Raw genomic sequence first — 14,021 nt, forward strand, 5'->3', positions numbered from 1 at the left:
TTCAAGCCTTACTTTGACTACATCTGCCTAATACAAAAACTTTAGGCCCCAAACAAAACTAGAATCTCTAGAATAAACATATCTGCAAGGGGCCTTTTCAAATCTCTTGGAATGAACTTCCCTGGCCCAATACTTTGTATTTATTTTGAATAGATTTTGTTTATACTTACTTGGGCACCACACCTTATCTCTAGGGAAAGAATGTAAGCTCTTTGAGGGCAGGGACTTTTTTGTAGTTGGTTTTTTGTCTTGGTGTTTTTTGATATATAATAAATACTTATAAAATGCTTGTTGATTAGTTTAAAAATAGCCTTTTACTTCTCCCTAAACAGCTCACTCTCTCATTTACCACGGTGGTGCTTCTAAACCTTTTAAACCTCCTCAGACCTCCACCTCTCCCCTATCTTCAAAATCGATCATTTGATCTATCCATTCCCCTGTCCCATATCTCTCCTCCCTTCCTTTCTTTCACAGATAAACTAATTTAAAAAGCCACTACTTCCTTTCCTCTCTCTCTCTCTCTTTTAATTCTGGGTACTCCAGCCTCAAAATTCAACAGAAACGACTATCTCCAAAGTTAGCAATGTGTTTGTTTGGTTCATTCATCTATAGGAAGCAGTTTAGTTAAGAGGAAAGAATAATTTCTTGAATGTTTCTAGAGCTGGGTTCAGAGACTAGCTTTTTGGCTAACCAGTCTCATGACGTACAAGACCTAATTAGCACTTAAGGATCTCATCATCCTAATTTATAGAATGAAAGAATTGAACTGGATGATCTTGAAGGTTGCTTTCTGCTCTAATACCATTGTATCTCTAAGAGCATGGAAATAAGTGATAGTACTAAACATAATGATGAGGGAATGCTGATGCTCTTCAGCATCTGCTCTGCATTGTCCCATCAATAACTGGCTTTCAAGTAGTGCGAGAGGAAGTCTGGGAGAGGTAGGATTTTGTGGTGCTCAAAGAAATCACTCAGTCCCTGGCATTTATCATGAAAAATGCTATCCATCCCCAGAGCGAGAACTGATAGCATCTGAATACATATCAAAGCACACTTTTAAAACTTTATTTTTCTTGGGTCTTTATTTTGGTTTATGTTTTCTTTCACAATATGACTAATATGGAAATAGATTTTGCATCAATTCCATTAGATTGCATTTCCATTTCTGCCTTGATGATTCTCAAATCTGGTTTCTTTTATTTCTCCTCCTACCTCTCTGACCACTCAATCTCCTTTGCTTTTATATTTAACCAGATGACGCACTGTATTCTCCAAAGCTTTGTCCTGGGCCCTTTTTCTCCCTCCTTTATACTATTTCACATGATTTCATCAGTTTCTAAGGATTTAATAATCTCTAGATCAATGATTCTCGGATCTACTTATCTAGCCCTAATCAGTCTCCTGACCTACATCCCAATTTCAACATTCTCTATTTATCTCAAAGGCACCATCATCTTCGCAGTCACCCAGACTTACAAGTTCAGTTGTGTCATTTTCAATTCTTCAATTTTTCTACTCCTCTCTTCTCCCTCCCTCCCCACCCCAATCAATCTCTTGCCAAGGCCTGTCAATTCTTCACTCCTCTCCTAACCCCAACCATTCTATTCTCAAAATCTGTCAATTTAATCTTCATAACATCTTTCACATACTCCACTGTTCTCTCTTCTGATATTGTGACCACTCTTGTGGAGGACTCTATCACTTATGCCTAAATTATTGTATAGTTGGTGTACCACAGGTATGTCTCTGATCACTAGTAGTGGTTCTCTACTTCAGTTCTCAAAGAAATTTTCCTAACACACAGGTCTGACCATGTAACCCCCTACTCAATAAACTCCAGTGGCTCCCTATTACCCTAGGATCAAATACAAATCCTCTATCTGACTTTTAAATCCCTTCATAATCAGGCCTTCTCCTAACTTTTTTATTTTATTTCACTCCAAGTGAATAGTGATCCAGTTTATTGGCCTCTTTGCTGTTCTTAGACCAAGACATGCAATCTCTTGACTCCCTTGCATTTTCCATTACTGTTCCTTGGGCCTGAATTACTCTTCTTTCTTATCTCTGTTTCTTGGTTTCCCTCCCTTCCCCATATTCCACAAAATATTTCCCTATTCTTTTTAATATTAGCATCTTCCCTCAGTGATTATCTCCAATTTATCCTGTTTATATTTTGTTTGTACATCTTCCCTTACTTATCTCTTTTATTCAACTTTGAGCTTTCTGAGAAAAGGGAGTGTTTTTTTTTTTTTTGTTTATTTTTTCTTTGCAAGTCCAGTGCTTAGTATAATGTCTGGCACATTGTAGAAAGTTAGTAAGCCTGATTTAAAACCCAAAATATAACCCTGGTAGTACAATTTTCAGGGGAATCTATCCGAATATCTGTCATCTATAGATATTTAGGCCCTTCCAACAATTTTCCTTCTGCCTTTCTTTTCTAAACTCTGCTATACTTACATGTTATTGTAAGTACCCTCTGGCTAGAAGAACCAATTCTGGATGAACCTCCCCTCCTCACCCCCTCCCCGCCCAATATACTCCTATCAATATTCATATTCTTGACATAATAATGTCATGTAAAGAGTGAAGGGAAGCACAGCCAAAATAACACATACACAATCACTACAATGCAAATAAAAACATTAAAAGGCAATAAGACTCAAGTCAAATACAGTGGACAAAGGTAGAATTATACTTTATTGTTTAATAGTGTCCAGCTCTTTCTGAAATGTATGGAGTTTGGTTTGCCATTTTCTTTTCTAGTAGATAAACTGAAGTTAAATGACTTGTGGTCACATGGCCAGTAGCTGAGGCTAGATTTAAACTTGTCTTCCTACTCCAGGCCTAGCACTCTAGCCATTGAACCTCTTAGTTAACTGCCTCTAGAACTATATCAATCAAATTAAAATATGTGTTTTGTTGGTTTTGACTATCTGTGGTATTTTAGATTATGATTTTCTTGGAAGTATTTTGGAGGAATTTGTTTTCATGTCTTTTAGGAATTGTGTCAAAAAAAGTGTATTTACAACAACAACAAAACCCTGAAACAATGCTCAGAGTCATAGATTGATTCTTCTTCCTAATTTTCAGATAATATATTTTTGTTTCTCTCCTTCTGCCCCAGTGTTCCTCCTTACTCTCCTCTTAAAATATTTCAGAGTGAAAGGTAGGGATGATGTGGGAAAGATTCCTATCTTTGATTCCCAAACCTCTCCCCCCCCTCCCCGGCCCCCCCCTTTAATGTAATTACCCTTTAACTCACAAATCCTGGTCCCTTTGAAATCCGGACCTGTCCCTGCCCCACCCGGATCTGAGCCAACTTTGGGGCTACACCCAAAAGCCCCTTGAGCTGAATCTCCTAATATAAAAGGCCCATACTGGGAACCCTCTCTTTGCAGAGATTCCAAACATGCTAGTCATTTGAGGACCCTCTGTCCGGTGCCCTTCTTATCTCTACCTTCGCCTATACTTTAACCTTGCTTACCCAATAATAAACCTCTTCTATCAATCTAGCTTTAGGGCTAATAAATGCCTTTATTGGGGACTCACACTGCTACTAGACTTCATTTACCACCATATTCTTGCGTGGAATCCAAGGGGGATGCAGGGGAGCTCTGTTTGACTCCCTGTACCCCAAACCTGCCGCTAGACCTCAACTAAACCCAAATTTCATTTAGGTACCCCAAATCTAGACCTCAACAGGGATAGGGGGAAATGTTTTGTCTTTGACTTTTAAAAATATTTTAAACTAATAATCATTCTAAGGAAATGACTCAAATGGAATGGAATAAGCATGTATTAAACATCTACTATGTGTCAGTCATTTGGCTAAAAACTTTGGAAATATCTCATGCCACAATCTTATTCTACCTTTTGAAGTAACAAAAATATAAAAGTAGAAAAATACAAAAAGAAAAACAAAAATAATAGATGGCTCTCTGGGATGGAGAGCATAGAAATGTAGATGTTGTAAACAAAGGGTTTCGGTAAATTTAAAAAAATAATCTATGCTAAATAAACAAGAAAACAAGTTCATGTGTTGTCCTCTTCCATTAGAATGTAAACTCCTTGAGGGCAGACTGTGTACTTGTATTTGTACCCCTCGTTTGGTGCAGAATCTAATTCAAAGATATAATAAAGAAGTTCTCTATGTATCTTTACATCTTAATTTACTGTATTTTCCATTAAAAAAATCCCTCAATATTATTTGCATAATTAAAACTGTCAAACAAACATGTAATACTTCTAAGTAACATTCATGTCTTATTTTTCCATTTCTATATTTGGGCAAAAATCTCCATAATATTGTTGGGGGGAAAAGTATTCTGACACTAAAAATCCAGAATTATATTGCTTGTTCTGCAGTTGAGAACTTGTCTGCCTGGGCACATCCAAAGAATTCATCACTGTCACCAAAGGAAGAAAAAAACATAACAAAGTGAAACTGATGTGCCACACTCAATATGGCTGCCCAGGCGTGCAAAGCCTGGGTGGAGCTCTTTTCTGCGGGTCCAGGCTATCCCCACCTATTTTTCTGATGATTAGAAGTCAGACTCTCCTAGCATGGCCATCCGGGCTACTATTGGCTTACTCTCCTATCAGTCATAATATTACCTCCTTGAGCTTTAGAACAAGTAAACAAACAAGAGATTGCTCAACGAGTGTGTTCAAAGTTATTCTCAGAAAAGAAGAGGTCAGGCAGACTTGCAAACTGAGATCTAATCTTGGGTTTTACGGAAGCATCAAAAGTATTGTGATTATTACCATGCAACTGTGCTCCTGTCCAGATAGAAAATCAGTCCCTTTAAGAACAAAAGTTCAGGAGCTCCGGAATTCACAGTGTGGTCATTTACACAGGCTGAAACCAGGCTTGGAAGGATTGTAGAAGACCGGACTGGGATACATGGCTAGCCCAAGATCCATAAAATTGTTTCAAACACCTGAACAATGCTACTGGAAATACTAATCATTCTTTCTCCCCAAGTACAATATGGGTAGGGGTGGGTCAGGTTTCCCAAGGTGCCATATTTTTTTTTTTTATTCTGACTTTAACAAACATAAAAAAGAAAAAAAATTAGAATTGAAGTAAAACAAAGGATTATTTTGTGAAACTGAATCACCATGATGTACTTCTTAGTTGTTGTTTTTTTTAAAGGATATAATCAATTCATTTAAAATTTTTATTCTGTATTTAAACCACATAAAAATTAATATTTCCACATATAAAATAGAACAGGATTATTTGTGAAAATTCCAGTCTCTGTATTAGGAACTGCACGCTTTTTTAAAAGTTTATAATAAATTCATGATTTTACTTTAATTTTTCTTACCCTGAACTTAACAAACCACACAAGAACTTTTTTCTATATAAAGTAATCAAAGAGGGATATGAATGTGTAAATGTCATGCTTTGCTTGTTTTTTTTTTTTTTTTTTGCTGAGCCAATTGGAGTTAAGTGACTTGCCCAGGGTCACACAGCAAAGGCGTTTAAGTGTCTGAGGCTAAATTTGAACTCAGGTAATCCTAACTTCAGGGCTGATAATTCTATCGACTGCACCATCTAGTTATGTAATTTCATGGTAGCACTTTCAAAGATGTTCTGAACTTCCTTGTACTCTCTCTCCTCTGTGCAGTTTAAAAAATGCTTCAGTGTCCCTCTTTTTCTTCTTTCCCCAGTCAGAAAGACAAAAAAACAAAAACCACAATCCTTTTAAATAGATAACCCTAATCAAGTAAAATAAACTCACAGATTTGTCTAGATCCTTATTTTAAATTGTATTCGATTGGTCCCTTTTATTAGTTGACAACCCAGGCCTTTAAGTATATTTCCTTTATTCCATACAGTGTGGAATTTTCTGGTGAAGAACAGGTAAGGATTATTTTACATGGCAGAGTCCATAGGGTGTTTGATTTAAGTCAATAAGACGAGTTCAAAACTTGCTTCAGATACATGCTAGCTGTGTGATCTTAGGAACTCACTTTTCCTCAGTTTACTCATTTGTAAAATAGGGGTTGTCATAAGAATAAAATGAGATAACATTTTGCAAAGTAACTATGATGATATTTTCACCATTAGGTACTCAGAACCAATATGGATAGTCATGAATCTATTAAACTATTTGGCAAATAATAATAATAATAATAATTTCAGGGAAAAAAATTAGGATACCACTGTGAAATTTGAACTTATTTCTGAGCTTCCTTCTCAATTATACCCTATTAGTTCAAACTAACAAAGATTTCATTGTTGTAGAGCATGTTCTTGGTTTCATAACAAATGATTCTTTTCCCTTAAGCAACCCTGCTTTTCTTTCCTTCTCCCATAGAGATTTACTGGGATCTTCCTACAAATAGAAATTGTTTTGTTCATTATATTTATATACCCCATGCTTAACCTAGTGCTTGGCTCATAAAAGGTGCTTAATAAATGTTAATCTATCTTAGCTTTGCTTAAAAAGATTTGGTAGACTGAACACTGCAATGGCCAACCATGATTCCAGAGGTCAATGATGAAGTTTGTTATCCATTTCTTACCATAGAAGTGATGGATTCAGAAACACATTTTCAAACATTCAATAATGGAATGTCTTTTCCTTGATTGTGCATTTTGATTATAAATGCTTTGTTTTTGTTTTTCTTTCCTCTCAGTGACTGGGAGGTGGAGAGGAAAGTTGAAGAGAAATAGGGAAAGATTAATAAAAGAAAAATGGAAGAAAAAAATGAGATTAAATGAGATATCTTTTTAAAAACTGGATAGATGAGAAAAGGAAAGTGTCCAGAAATACTAACAAAGAAGCTCTGAAAGCTAAAAGCTGAATTTATTCTTAAAAAGTTATACATATTAGAGATCTGCACTTTCATAAATAATTCTAGTTTTGTGGTTTACTATATATATGAGATGGCCATTTTATCTGATATTTGTTTAGTTCAGAATAAAAATTAAAATATTTTTAAAGATACATTAGACTATTACATAGGATGAGATCAAAAATATAATGTACAGGCTAGAACTTTCATTATTGTATAGTACTCTTTTAAGATTCTGAGTTCAGTAGTCATCTGTAGGTTCTCAGACTCACTTTCCCATCCATTTTCCTTCTGCCTAAATGTACTTCTTAGATTCTACATCTGCCCCTTCCTTTTTATTTCCAAAGCAATAGTGTAATAGTTTGGGCCCTTCATAGCTCATGCCTTGATTATTACAATACCCTATTTACTGCTTTACTACCTCTAGTTTCTTTCTTTTCTAATCTTTCTAGAAAGTCCTATTAAGATTCCTAAAACAGCTTTTTCTTCATGTCATTCCCACTTTCAATAGCTCTCCTGACCTATTTGGTCAGCAATCAACAGGAAGATTGGTGCTATTAAAAAGAAGTTGACTTTTCAACTTAAGTATTTCTTGTGTACCAGACCCCATTCGGATTCAGAATCAAACACAATCTCTGATCAATTGCAGTTTGGAATTAGTTAGACCATTTTTCTAACCTAGTCTTCTTAATATTGCAAAACACAAAGAGTCAAACTGATTTATCATTGATTCCTGGATATGTCATATTCATTCTTTTTTTCCCCTCAATAGTATTTTTCAAATACAGGTAAAGATATTTTTCAACATTCATTTTCATAAAACTTTGTGTTCCAAATTTGTCTCCCTCTTTCCCTTATCTCTAGCCCCTCCCCAAGACAGCAGACAAGCCGATATAACCTAAATAGGTATAATTCTTTTAAACAAAAGAATTTGGTATTTCAGACCAAAAGAGAAAAAACCATGAGAAAGAAAAAAAATAAAGATGAAAATACTATGCTTCGATTTACATTTAATCTTCATAGTTCTCTCTCTAGATGAGGATGGCATTTTTCATCTGAGTTCATTGGAATTGTCTTGAATCATCACATTACTGAGAAAAGCCAAGTTCATCATGGTTGATCATCACATAATCTTGTTGTTATCGTGTAAATATTCTCCTGGTTCTGCTCACTTCATTCGTCATTGCTTCTGTCATATTCATTAAAAAAATTTTTAAATAGCCTTTTATTTTCAAAATACATGCAAAGACAGTTTTCAACATTCACCCTTGAAAAACCTTGTGTTTCAAATTTTTCTTCCTCTTTTCCCCCATCCTCTCCCCTAGACAGCAAGTAATCCAATACATGTTAAAACATGTGCAATTCTTCTATACATATTTCTACAGTATCAGGAGGCACACACACAAACACAAATCAGATCAAAAAGGAAAACAATGAGAAAAAAAAAAAACCAAGTAAATAATTAAAAAGGTGAAAATACTGTTTTGTGATCCACATTAAATCCCCATAGTCCTCTTTCTGGATGCAGATGGCTCTCTCCATTACAAATTTATTGGAATTGGCCTGAATTACCTCATTGCTGTCAAATTCATTCTTGCCATTTCCTTGCAGGCCCTTCCTTTTTGAACATCTGATTCCTTCCTTTTTGCCTGTTCAAATCCTCCCCACCCTGCTCTAAGTGCTTCTTCTCCTCCAAAGCATTTCCATGTCATTCTAATCCACAATGATCTTATCCTTCTCTAATCTTATTTTTCCCCAAATTTTTAACAGTTTTATTTAAAGTTTTGATTTCCAAATGTTATACCTCCTTTCCTCCCATCATTCTTTCCCTTCCCCTTCGTTGAGATGGGAAGCAATCAGTTATGGATTATACATATGCAATTATGTAAAACATTTCCATATGGGGATCCAAAGAAAAGAAAAAACTGGAAAGATAGGCAATGAGAAAATAGCACACTTAAGTCTATATTCAATCAATATCAGTTCTTTCTCTGAAGAGGGATAATATGCTTCATCATTAGTCCTTTGGGATTGTCTTGGATGATTGCATTGCTGAGAATAGCTAAGTCATTCACATTTCTTCATCGAATAATATTGCTGTTACAATGTACAACTTTCTCCTGGTTCTGTTCACATGCATTAGTTCATATAAATCCTTCTGGATTTTTTTGAAATCATCCTGCTTAATATTTCTTATAGCACTATAATATTTCATTACATATATACCACCACAGCTTATTTAACCATTCTCCAATTGATGAACAACCTTTTGATTTCCAATTCTTAACCCTTCATAAAAGAGCTGCTATAAATATTACTACTAATAGAAATATAAACAGGTCCTTTCCCCTTTTTGGGGATGTCTTTGGGATACAGATCTAGCAATGGTATTGCTGGGTCAAAGAATATACACAATTTGATAGCCCTTTGAGCTTAGTTCCAAATTGTTCTCCAGAATGGTTAAATCAGTTCATACCACCACTATGAATATATTAGAGTCTCAGTTTTCTTACTTCCCTTTCAACATCCAAAATTTTCCATTTTTGTCATATTGATTCTAAAGGATGTGAGTTGGTTGTAATTTATATTTAGTTGATCAATAGTGATTTGGAACTTTTTTTTTCATATGAATAGAGATATCTTTGATTTCTCTGTCTGAAAACTGCCTATTCATATGCTTTGACCATTTATGAATTGAGGAATGACTTGTATTTTTATAATTTGACTCAATTGTTTATGTATTTGAGAAATGAGACCTTTATCAGAGATACTTATTGCAAAATTCCCCCACCCTCCACTTTTTTTGCTTTCCATATAATTTTGATTGTATTTGTTTTGTTTGTGCAAAACTTTTTAATTTTATATGATCAAAATGATCAGTTTGACATTTTGCAATGCTCTCTATATCTTATTTGGTCCTAAATTCTTTTCTTATTCACAAATCTGGCAGGTAAACTATTCCATGCTTTCTTAATTTGTTTAGGGTATCACCCTTTATGTGTAAATCATGTATTCAATTTGAACTTATCTTAGTATACAAGTTTGAGATGTTGGTCTAGTCTTAGTTCCTGCCATATTGTTTTCCAGTTTTCCCAGCAGTTTTTGTCACATAATACATTTTTGTTCCAAAAGCTTGGATCTTTGCTATATTATCATATGTTATATTACTATGGTCATTTACTATAACATCATAATAATAATAATACTAATTATTCCACTGATCCATTGACTCTTATCTAATCTTAATCACTGATTATGCATTGCTTTAATCAAACTGAGCCTAGTTAAAAAATCTTAGCTTAAAAAGGCCAAGGTTTCCCCCTGTATCCAAAGTCGTCTCCAGTATTCCTGATCTATATCTTGCCACTGAGCCCAGAAGGCTCAAAGGACAAAGTTAGTTACTGTGCATAGCCCTCCTTCACTTCAATCCAATTTACTTGTATGTCATGTCATCATCTCTCTCAGAGACACTGCTAGACATGGTCCTCTTTAAGAATGAAAGATAAACAACAGTTCTATTTCTTAATTAGGACCAGATTGTTTTGATAATTGCCATTTTATAATACATTTTGAAATCTGGTACATCTTTGCCTCTTTTTCATCATTTCCTTTGATATTCTGGAACTTTTGTTCTTCCAGATGAATTTTGTTATTATTTTTTCTAGTTTTATGGAATAATTTTTTCCTAGTTTGACCCTGGCCCTGAATAAATATATTAATTTAGTTAAAATTGTCATTGTAATTATATTGACTTGGCCTATCCATGGGCAAAAAATATTTTTCCAATTGGTTAGATGTGATTTTTTGATTTTCAAAATTTCCAATTGTGTGTTTAATTGGGAATTTTAAATTTGTTCTTTGTTTAAGTGTTTTTAATTCTATGCCCAATTTATTAATCTGCTTTTTCTCTATTTTATTGAGCTAAGCAATTAGAGATATACATTTTTATTGATATAATCAATTTTTTGCAGGTGCCATTTACTGCTGAGAAAAAGGCATATTCCTTTTATTCCCATTCATTTTTCTCTAGAGAGCTATCATATCTAACTTTTCCAGATTTTTATTCACCCTTCTTAACTTCTTTCTTGTTTATTTTTTGGTTAGATTTATGTAGTTTTGGAAGGAAAAATTGAGATTCCCCCATTAATATAGTTTTATTATCTGCTTCCTCTTGTAACTCATTCAACTTCTTCAAAAATGTAGATATTATACTATTTGGTGCATATATGTTTACTATTTAGTATGAGTAAATACTCATACTATGAGCTGATTTCATTGTCTTTATTATCTTTCAGTAAATATAGCTTTCTTCTTTATCTCTTTTAATTAGACCTATTTTTGGTTTTGCTTTTTCTGAGATCATGATGGCTATCCTTGCTTTCTTTGCTTTAGCTGAAGCATAATAGATTCTGCTCCAGATTGTAGGTTTCTGGCTTTTTTTATTTATAGATTTTTATTTTCAAAATATATGCAAAAGTAGTTTTCAACATTCACAACATTCACCCTTACAAAACCTTGTGTTCCAAATTTTTTCTCCCCACTTTCCCCCTCTCCCAGACAGCAAGTAATCCAATATATGTTAGAGCATTTCTATATATATTTCCACAATTATCTGCACAAGAAAAATCATCAAAAAGGGAAAAATGAGAGAAAAAAACAAGCAACCAAACAACAACAAAGGTGAAAATCCTCTGTTGTGATCCACATTTAGTCCTCATAGTTCTTTCTCTGAAGATGACACTCTCCATCACAAGTCTATTGGAATTGGTCTGAATCATCCATTGGCTCATGGAGCCAGGATCATCACATAATCTTACAGTTCCTGTGTACAATGTTCTCTTGGTTCTACTCACTTCACTTAGCATCAGGTTCAAGTAAGTCTCTCCAGGCCTCTCTGAAATCATCCTGCTGATCATTTCTTATAGAACAATAATATTCTATTGTGATACAGGAGCCTCCTGCCAGTGGCTGCTAGAGGTCTAACTCAGACCTGTAGAATGGATCTCTTCATGTGCGAGGATGATGATTGTTAAGGACCATGCCTAATTGAAGGGGTAGGTCAGTTCTCCAAGAGCACCCACAGTTGTGAATCATAAACTTGAAGAAGTTGCAAAGTTTACTAACGCAGATGTTCCTTGTGGATGGGGAATGAAATAAATCGTAGGCAAGAGGGAAAGGAAGAAAGGTCAGAGAATGCAACTGCCTCTCAGTGTCAGTCAGATACTCAGTCTCAGTATCATCATCATCCTCTCACATGAAGAGATCCATTCTACAGGTCTGAGTTAGACCTCCAGCAGCCACTGGCAAGGGGCTCCCATATTACAATATTTCATGGCATTCACACACTATAATTTATTCAGCCATTCTCCAATTGATGGGCATTTACTCACTTTCTAGTTCCTTGCTACTACAAAAAGGACTGCCACAAACATTTTTGCACATGTGGGTCCCTTTCCCCTTTTTATTTCTCTTTTTTGCTGAGGCAATTGGGATTAAGTGACTTGCCTAAGGTCACATAGCTAGGAAGTATCTAAGGTCAGATTTGAACTCAGGTCCTCCTGACTTTAGGGATGGTGCTTTAACCACTGCACCACCTAGCTTCCCCATCCTTTTCCCTTTTTTGATCTTTTTGGGATACAGACCCAGTAGAGATACTCCTGGATCAAATGGTATGCACAGTTTGATAGCCCTTTGAGCATAATTCTAAATTGCTCTCTAGAATGGTTGGATCAGTTCACCACTCTACTAATAATGTATCAGTGTCCCAGTTTTCACACATCCCCTCCAACTTTTATCATTATCTTTTCCTATCATCTTAATCAATCTTAGACCTATGTAGTGGTACCTCAGTGTTGTCTTAATTTGCATTTCTCTTATCAATAGTGATTTAGAGCATTTTTTCAAATGTAACTAGAAATGGTTTTAATTTCTTCGCTTGAAAATTGTCTGTCCATATCCTTTGACCATTGATCAGCTAGAGAATGGCTAACATTCTTATAAATATGAGTGAATTCTCTATATTTTAGAAATGAGACTTTTTTCTGCTTCCCTTCTAATCTTTTCTGCATTGGTTTTGTTTGTCCAAAAATTTTTTAACTTAATATAATCAAAATTATCAATTTTGCATTTCATAATGTACTCTATTCTTTTTTGCCCACAAATTCCTTCCTTCTCTATAGATTGGAAAGGTAGACTATCCTTTGTTCTAATTTGCTTATAGTATAACTCTTTATGTCTAAATTATGAACTCATTTTGACCTTATCTTGGTATAGGGTGTCAGGTGTTGCTCAATGCCTAGTTTCTGCCATATTAATTTTCAATTTTCCCAGAGATTTTTGTCAAATGGTAAGCTCTTATTCTAGAAGCTGTCTTTAGGAAGTCTTTGGGTAGAACTCTGGTTTTTAAGTCATTCTAATATCTGCTTCTATTTTATGGGTGAGTTCATTCCATTCACATTTGTAGTTATGATAACTGTGTTTTTCTCTCCATGCTATTTTTTGCTTGTTTATCATCTCTCTCTCTCTCTTACACCCCACTTTTATCTCCTCACAAGTGTTTTATTTCTGATCACTGCCTTCCCCAGTATAGCCTCCTTTTTTATCATCCCCTCCTATACCTATTATCTCCATCCCTTTTTTTCCCTAATAGGATAAGACAGATTATTATATCTAACTGACTGTGTATGTTATTCCCTCTTTGAGCCAATTTTGATGAGAGGAAGGTTTAAGCTTTGCCTGCTACTCCCATCCCCTGCATCTTCCCCGCCATTATAATATCTCACCAACTGATAATCCTTGAATGAAATATGACTTTCTGATAGAAATATGTTGATAGAAAATCCCTCTCTAATTCCTTCTTGGCTATCTCTGTAAGCCTGAGGGGAGATATAACCACTGCTTTGTAGTCACCTGACTTGGATCACACTTCCATGAGGAGATGGAGGTACATAGATAGGTGCTAAATATAGGAAAAAGTTTTATTTACACAACACAAAATAGAAAAGACTTTTAATGGAACTTGCAGATTGTCAATTGACAGAATATAGAGAACTTGAAATGTCTGGGCTTTCTTTGACTCACGTTTTCTACATTCTACTCTAATTTCTGTGACTTAAGTTACAGTTAGTTCCTTGACCTCTTTTGACAGAAATGGTCTGATACTAGGTGGTACAGTGGTTAGTCTGCATGCCATGGACATTCAGACACTCACTAGT

This window comes from Antechinus flavipes, chromosome 2 (genome assembly GCF_016432865.1).
Source record: "Antechinus flavipes isolate AdamAnt ecotype Samford, QLD, Australia chromosome 2, AdamAnt_v2, whole genome shotgun sequence".
Classification (NCBI taxonomy): domain Eukaryota; kingdom Metazoa; phylum Chordata; class Mammalia; order Dasyuromorphia; family Dasyuridae; genus Antechinus; species Antechinus flavipes.